The sequence below is a fragment of the Malus sylvestris genome, chromosome 11 (assembly GCF_916048215.2).
Source record: "Malus sylvestris chromosome 11, drMalSylv7.2, whole genome shotgun sequence".
Lineage (NCBI taxonomy): Eukaryota > Viridiplantae > Streptophyta > Magnoliopsida > Rosales > Rosaceae > Malus > Malus sylvestris.
The window spans coordinates 20,322,373-20,331,198 of record NC_062270.1 but is presented as its reverse complement, the minus strand read 5'-3'; the positions used below and the strand labels follow the sequence as shown (position 1 = coordinate 20,331,198).

Here is an 8,826-nt window from a genome sequence, read left to right as displayed (position 1 = left end):
GGATTCCAGGTGAGTGAGGGAATCAAGAATGTATTTTTTTATACCTGTTATGACTCTCTCATTATTTCTAAAATTTCAAGTCTACCACTCAACCCAAAAGCCCACCACTCCCTGCGCACCCTGCCTTCATGCATCTGCGCCTCACTTTCCAGTTGCCACCTCCCCGTGCGATCGTGCTTCACTTCCCATCCCACCAGCTTAAGAACCCCAACCACGTATCTCGCAAATCGGATTCAAAATCAACCACCCAAACCAAAAAAAATAAACAATTCAAATCCAAACCCACAAATATGTGGAAGCAATCACTCAACAAACCCAGAAATCATGAAATACTTCGCAGGTGGAAGAGGTGGTGGCTATGGGGTAGGGTGCATGGGGAAGGTGGAGTTTAGGGTCAAGAGAGGAATGGTACGCAGACTTGCAGAGAGAGAAGTGTTCTATACTTCTATTCAGCTGGGTTTGAATAAGAGCATTATTAAATTGTTTAATATTGATAATTCAATAAATTTGTATACAATTTTAATTTTTTTGGAATAAAGGCTTGAAATAAAACAAATTAAAATGTTATTAAAAATAAATATACCGATGAAATAAAACAAAATAGAACAAGGGTATTTTAGTAATCATACTGATTTTTATTCCGATTCAAGTGAATTATATGGACTCAACATCATTGCTACTCCGATTCCAGACAGTTTTAGTAAACAACTTCAACAGGAATCTGATTCTGATTCCACCTCATTTCAATTCCTCCTCAATCCAATTCCTCTCAATCTGATTACGGATTAGTAAACGCACCCTAATAGATCACCAGGAAGATAACAGTGATCAGAAACACATACCGAAATGGTATTTCATTGGTCGGGATGCCTGATTATTCTCTGCAAAATCACTGTCATTGCCTTCCTTATATTCCGGCTACACTTATCAGCATATTGGCTCACATTATCAATGGTTTCCACAAACACATCAAGCTTTTTCTTGATCTGATCTATCACTAGCTTCACAGGTTCGCTTTCTTCTCTAAAAGCAAAATCAGCATTGTGCAACAGCGATTCAATCCCAATTTCAAATTTGTCAACAAGAACGCGGATGTTGTCCAGGTCCTTCATTGTGACGAACGTTCCAATCTGCTTTGAGCTGATTATCTCCCTATGCCCTTTCAGCCTCCTTTCGTAGTTATTCCGCAGCATATTACACCATTTTCCAACGAAACCTATTGGAACAGCCAATGCTCCTGCCAAGGCCGTTACAAGTAGTGGTGCAGCAATGGCAGCTGCCACTACAGAGAAACCAATACAAAGACGAATGTGGCAACAAAAATAACATTTGACCTCCTCCTCCAAGCTTTCACTGATTTCAACTTCTTATCAATTTTTCTCTTACGAAGTTGCAGTTTCTCAAACATCAATGTCTGGTTCTTATACAAAGCCTGAAACGGTACAAAGAACTCATCCGTGAAAAGATCCCCAGCTGCCTTAAATGCCCTCAATTCTTTTTAGGTTCTCGCACACCCGTTCCCATCTGCCCCTGCCCCCTACTTCTTCCTCAAACTGCCTAATTGCAGCTTGAATTATCAGCTGGTTATTGAGCACACGCTTAAGACATTGCTCGAGGGAAGTACAAAAGTTCAAAGTTCGAAGACTTCTCAAAGTATTCCTCCACAAGGGAGAACATTTCTTTACTGTTCCATATATCCTTCTTGCATTCTGGAATCACATTGACCACTTCCTGGTTTCCTTGAGCGAGTCAAGGGATAGGGACCAAACTTCCAGCCCACCTGAAAGCGAGTGAATGACACGACTTGTGCGCTGTTGGAGATTAACATCAAACGATTGCAAGCCCAGATCGAGCTTAAAGGCTACCACAACAAGATTTAAATTTAGCTAATTTAACATAATTTAAATACACAATCAAAATTGAATCAATCTGTTATCGAAAATCGAAGACACCAAAGCTACTGAGGGCACAATAGAACAGAAATATCAAACATTGCACAATTCCAAACTGTTAATTCAAGAAAATCAAACGAAAAAAACTCACAAACTTCAAGATCGCTACTAAAGAACTCATCGCAAGGAGGCTGGAATCCCACTGAGTGGGACATCCAATCCCGAAATTTATTGTATTTTATTCTCAATAGTAGCGAAATTATCAAAATATCCTTGTGATGTCATGTAGGCCTTTTACGTGGACCTCAAATTTTCCCTTCATTTTCCCACTCTTATTTTACTATTCCTGAATAGTACTCATTTTTACAAACATGTAGCCGCAAACGGAACTCAATTCGAAATTTTAACAGATAAATTATACTTGAAACTATCAAAATTTTAACTGTTGGCTGATATGACTAGTGAGGCCTTGTGCAGTGCACTGTGCACGCCACTGCCTTGGTTTTGTTTCAAATTAAAGTAATTTCATGCATATTTGTTAGGCCTGGCAATTCCTGACACGACCCGATAACCCGACACGACACGTCACGAAATTAACAGGTGTTCGGGTCGACACGATAACGAAACGGGTCGTTATCGGGTAACCCGATAAGCACCTGTTAAGATAACGGGTTTGTTCGGGTATACACGTGGGTAACACGATACACGATAAGCAGAATATTAATTTAATAATTTATAACCCTAAAAAAATTCTATAATAATTATATATATATATATATTAATTTAACAATTTTATACCCCTAAAAACTATAATAATAATTATATATATATATATATATTAAATTAACTATAATAATTATAATAATTATATATACTATAATAATTATACCCAAAATATTAACTATAATAATTATATATATATATATATATATATATATATATATATTAAATTTTATACCCCTAAAAACTATAATAATTATACATACAAAATAAATAGATTTAAATCTACTTAATAAATAAATATATATATATACACACACACACCATTGAACTTCATGGGATACGAATTATACGAAACTAATTTCAACGATCCAACCGTCAAACATGTTTGTATATACTTCGAGATCGCATACGCCAAAAATTGCAAAAAACAAACATTCAGAGAGCAAGTAACGGGACAAAACTTTTCGACGGTTATAAACGAAAAATCACGATTTAACGGTTACTTTAACTCCGATTTTGATGATTTTTTACAACCACACTCCTTGATCCTATATGAATACAATGATTGAATTCGATCTTCAATTTAAAATATTTACACTAGTGGATACCACAAAATCTTATGTTATACTTAATAAAAGTATGAATAAACTCTTAAGTATTAGTGAATCTATTGTTTTGATGGGATACTCATTCTACAAAACTAGTTTCAATGATCCAACCGTCAAACATGTTTTTATATATTTCGAGATCGCATACGCCAAAAATTGCAAAAAAAAAAACATTCAGAGAGCAAGTAACGGGACAAAACTTTTCGACGGTTATAAACGAAAAATCACGATTTAACGGTTAATTTAACTCCGATTTTGATGATTTTTTACAACTACACTCCTTGACCTTATATGAATACAATGATTGAATTCGATCTTCAATTTAAAATATTTACACTAGTGGATACCACAAAATCTTATGTTATACTTAATAAAAGTATGAATAAACTCTTAAGTATTAGTGAATCTATTGTTTTAATGGGATACTCATTCTACGAAACTAGTTTCAATGATCCAACCGTCAAACATGTTTGTATATATTTCGAGATCTCATACGCCAAAAATTGCAAAAAAAAAAACATTCAGAGAGCAAGTAACGGGACAAAACTTTTCGACGGTTATAAACGAAAAATCATGATTTAACGGTTAATTTAACTCCGATTTTGATGATTTTTTACAACTACACTCCTTGACCTTATATTAATACAATGATTGAATTCGATCTTCAATTTAAAATATTTACACTAGTGGATACCACAAAATCTTATGTTATACTTAATAAAAGTATGAATAAACTATTAAGTATTAGTGAATCTATTGTTTTGATGGGATACTCATTCTACGAAACTAGTTTCAATGATTCAACCGTCAAACATGTTTGTATATACTTCGAGATCGCATACATCAAAAATTACAAAAAACAAACATTAAGAGATCAATTAACGGGACAAAACTTTTCGACGGTTATAAAAAGAAAAATCACGATTTAACGGTCATTTTAACTCTGATTTTGATGATTTTTTGCAGCTACACTCCTTGACCTTATATGAATACAATGATTGAATTTGATCTTCAATTTAAAATATTTACACTAGTGGAAACCACAAAATCTTATATTGTACTTAATAAAAGTATGAATAAACTATTACGTATTAGTGAATCTATTGTTTTGATGGGATACTCATTCTACGAAACTAGTTTCAAAGATCCAACCGTCAAACATGTTTGTATATACTTCAAGATCGCATACGTCAAAAATTACAAAAAAAAAACATTCAGAGATCAAGTAACGGGACCAAACTTTTCGACGGTTATAAACGAAAAATCACGATTTAACGGTCATTTTAACTCCGATTTTGATGATTTTTTACAACCACACTTCTTGACCCTATATGAATACAATGATTGAATTCGATCTTCAATTTAAAATATTTACACTAGTGGATACCACAAAATCTTATATTATACTTAATAAAAGTATGAATAAACTATTAAGTATTAGTGAATCTATTGTTTTGATGGGATACTCATTCTACGAAACTAGTTTCAATGATCCAACCGTCAAACATGTTTATATATACTTTGAGATTGCATACGCCAAAAATTGCAAAAAAAAAAACATTCAGAGATCAAGTAACGGGACAAAACATTTCGACGGTTCTAAACGAAAAGTCATGATTTAACGGTCATTTTAACTCCGATTTTGATGATTTTTTACAACTACACTCCTTGACCCTATATGAATACAATGATTGAATTCGATCTTCAATTTAAAATATTTACACTAGTGGAAACCACAAAATCTTATGTTATACTTAATAAAAGTATGAATAAACTCTTAAGTATTAGTGAATCTATTGTTTTGATGGGATACTCATTCTACGAAACTAGTTTCAATGATCCAACCGTCAAACATGTTTGTATATATTTCGAGATCGCATACGCCAAAAATTGCAAAAAACAAACATTCAGAGAGCACGTAACGGGACAAAACGTTTCGACGGTTATAAACAAAAAATCACGATTTAACGGTTAATTTAACTCCGATTTTGATGATTTTTTACAACTACACTCCTTGACCTTATATGAATACAATGATTGAATTCGATCTTCAATTTAAAATATTTACACTAGTGGATACCACAAAATCTTATGTTTATACTTAATAAAAGTATGGTATAGTACTATTGTTATATTTTTTTTCATAATTATTTTGGTAAACTTCTCATAATTTGAATGATTTTTAATGTTTGGTTTTTCTATGCTTAGTTTATGCAGAAGATAGTTATGACGTGGAAAACCTTACTGAAAACATCATCAACATAACTCTTGAAGGCAATAGATCAAGCCAAAGTTCCAATGCAATTTTATGATGATCGATGTAAATCGAGGATTTTGTAAATTGAGGTTTAAACTTTTGAGAAAGATTTCACAACCTTGAAAACAAAAACTGTTTCATTTTGCATATCCTTGCACATTTAAAATTTGTAATAGATTAGTAGTGTATGTATTATTTTTTATTAGGCTCTTATTTTCGAGTGTAGATGTAGTACTTAAATGACAAATGTGTTTTAATGTTTTGAAGTAATATTTATGTGGCAATGTGTGGTATGTGCAAATTTAAGAAAAAAAATATATTTTTCTTAACGGGTCATAACGGGTCATAACGGGTCGGGTCACTTTACCCGTTGGGTAAAGTCACACGACCTGTTAAGGACCCGTTAAGATAACGGGTGTGACACGACACGACCCGTTAAGATAACAGGTGTTACACGAAAACGACACGAACACGACTGACACGACCCGTTTGCCAGGCCTAATATTTGCAATGCATGGGAACATGTAGGAAGGTGTGTTATGCAAGTGGTCCATTAAAATAATATTTATTTTAGGTTTTGAAACCCACACTTGTTCCATCACACACGTCGCCATAATTTTCTTCCTTTTTGGCATGTTCCCTCACGTTTCTCTAGCTTTCTCACACCTCACTCCCTTTCTTTTCTTTTTCTCTCATTTCAACCGACTCTCTCCCTCTCTACCCACTCAACCTTCTCTCATCTCTCAACTCTCTCACGTAGATCCCTCCCACAGTCAAACTCTCTCTTCCTCTCAATGACATGTCAAGCCCCCACTAATAGGAGCATATTTATGCGACTTAGTTAGCTTGTTTTCTTGCATTTTCATTGTTTGTTTGTGTTTATTATAGTGTTTTAAGCTATTTTCGTGTGTTTGTAGGTCCATATGACAAAGTTGGCAAGAAAGTGCAATTTGGAGCATTTTGGAGCAGTTTTGGGCACCAAATGGATAGCTTATGAATGGAGCAAGATGGATGGACGAATTTGAAGTTCAAGAGGCTAGGAATGTGCTGAAAAGAGTGAAGAAATAAATTCAAGACAAAGAAGATAAGGAATCAGCTCAAAAGAAGGAACATTATCCAAAACCTTATCCAACCTTATCTTATCCTATCCTAATCTTATCCTAACTTAATTCCAGCTGCATGGGGGATTTATTTTCAGATTAGGACACATTAAAATAGGTTTCTAGAAGCCTTTATCCGCTCCTACAAAGGTGCCGCACATTATCCCTTGTTTTTCTAGAAATCAGCCACAAAACAACCTTTCTAGAAGACCTTATCCCTTGTCCTACAAAAGTGGCGCCCCAAACCTTTCTAGAAGCTCTAGAACCTGCAATCCTTTTCCCTTAGGATTGTGCAATCCTTTTCCCTTCAGATTGTGGTGAACCTTAGTCCTTTTCCTTCATGAATTGTGCCAAATACACATTCCTTCCCTTCAGAAATTCATGGGTTTCCCTAGCCCTATAAATACAAACCTTTGTGCAGCAATTAAAGCACCACCCTCTACCATAAACCACCCTCTACCACAATTCACTACATCATTCACCAAAAATCCCTCTTGTGCCATGAGCATTGCAAGGAAGGAAGGAGAAAGAGCTACTTGGAGCCGTGCTTGCCATTCAAGATGTTGGATTGTTAGAGCGTTTCTAGGTGTTTTCTATCTTTGATTTCAATGTTTAATTTAAGTTATCTTTGTTTAATTGCGAACATGAGGAACTAAACCCCTATTAGTTAGGGGGAATTTCGAAACCATGGCTATACTTGCAATATGATTTGATTACATCCAGTTGTGATTTCATGAATTGTGAATTCAATTTACTCATCTGTTTGAATTAAAACTTGTTTATGTATGTGGGTTGAGAGTGCACACTTAATTTGCATGCATAAATATGATGCTAGGATATAAAGGAGTTTCACCTAATCGTTATGAACTTATATTCATAAGTAGTAAAGGTTGTTAGTCACAATCATGTTAAGTAAATTTTTGGCATAAGTATCATGCACTTTCATAGTTACGAATGCCTTGTCAACACTTATGATTTTCATAGCACTTAATGATCTTTGATTGTGTCTCTATTATGCGCTTTCATGTAGGGAACTTTTAAGGAATAATTTGATTGCGATGCGTTATTTCCATTCAATTCAATGACTTAAGGAAAATCTGAGGGTTAATTTAAGCGTACCTAATTAACTTGGGGTGTTGAGGTTCATGGTTCATTAAAAAAGCAACTGGAGATTGTTTTGTATGCAAGTGTGTCATGTGTGGAGAAAGACCCTCTAGCTAGTGATGCGAGAATTACTTGACACACAAATTAAACCCTCTTTTTGACAATTGTAGCAAAGTATGTAAGTAGGGATCGTTCTAAACCGGGGATTAGGAGGGCTTGCTAAAACCTCTAAACTGACTCAAAAACAAAAAAAGAAACAAAGTTAAAAATGTAAACAAAAGATTTTTAAAACAAGAAAGTAAAAGGGGGATTTGAGTTTGGTGAAGTTGAAAGTAAAAACGAATAAACTAAAAACTTAAATAGATTTTAAACAAATTTGGGTTGAATGGATAATGGAAGGCTAGCTAAGGGGTTCTTCTCCACACATGTCTTGCTTGCATACAAAATGATTTCCAATTGCTCTTCGATAAGTTATGAATACTCAACGCCCCAAATTAACCGTAAATTGCACTAATTAACTCTCAGTTTTTCAACAAGTTATTAGATTGGATGATTTCATACGACAACCCAAAACATTCCCTACAAGTTCCCTACATGAATTGCATAATAGAGATACAAGCAAGAATCATTAAGTTCTATGAAAAACATAAGCATTGACGAGGCACTCGTTACTATGATTTGCATGAAACTTATGCCAAGAATTTACTTAACGTGATTGTGACTAGCAACCTTCACTACTTGTGAATATAAGTTCATAACGATTAGGTGAAACTCCCTTATATTCTAGCATCAAATTCATGCATGAAAATTAAGCGTGCACTCTCAACCAACATACTCAAATTAGTTTTTATACGAAGGGATAAGTAAATTGAATTCACAATTCAAGAAACGCAATTGGAAGTAATCAAATCATATAGCAAGCATAAACATGGTTTTGAATCCCCCCCCAGCCAAGGGGGGTTTAGTTCCTCATTATTACAAAACAAAGATAAACAAATTTAACCATTGAAAAACAAAGGGAAGAAAGCACCTAAACGTTCCAACGATCCATGTTGGATAGCAAGCGCGTCCAAGGACTTTTCTCCTTCTCCTTGCCGCCACAACAAGGTTGGAATGATGTTGAAGGGTTGGTTATTTGGAGG

At 34.5% G+C, this 8,826-nt stretch overlaps 1 pseudogene; it reads right to left on the bottom strand.

The window, feature by feature from the left end:
- Positions 1-614: 614 nt before the first annotated feature.
- Positions 615-2,107, bottom strand: LOC126590305 (UPF0496 protein 1-like; annotated as a pseudogene).
- Between the last annotated feature and the right edge of the window lie 6,719 nt (positions 2,108-8,826).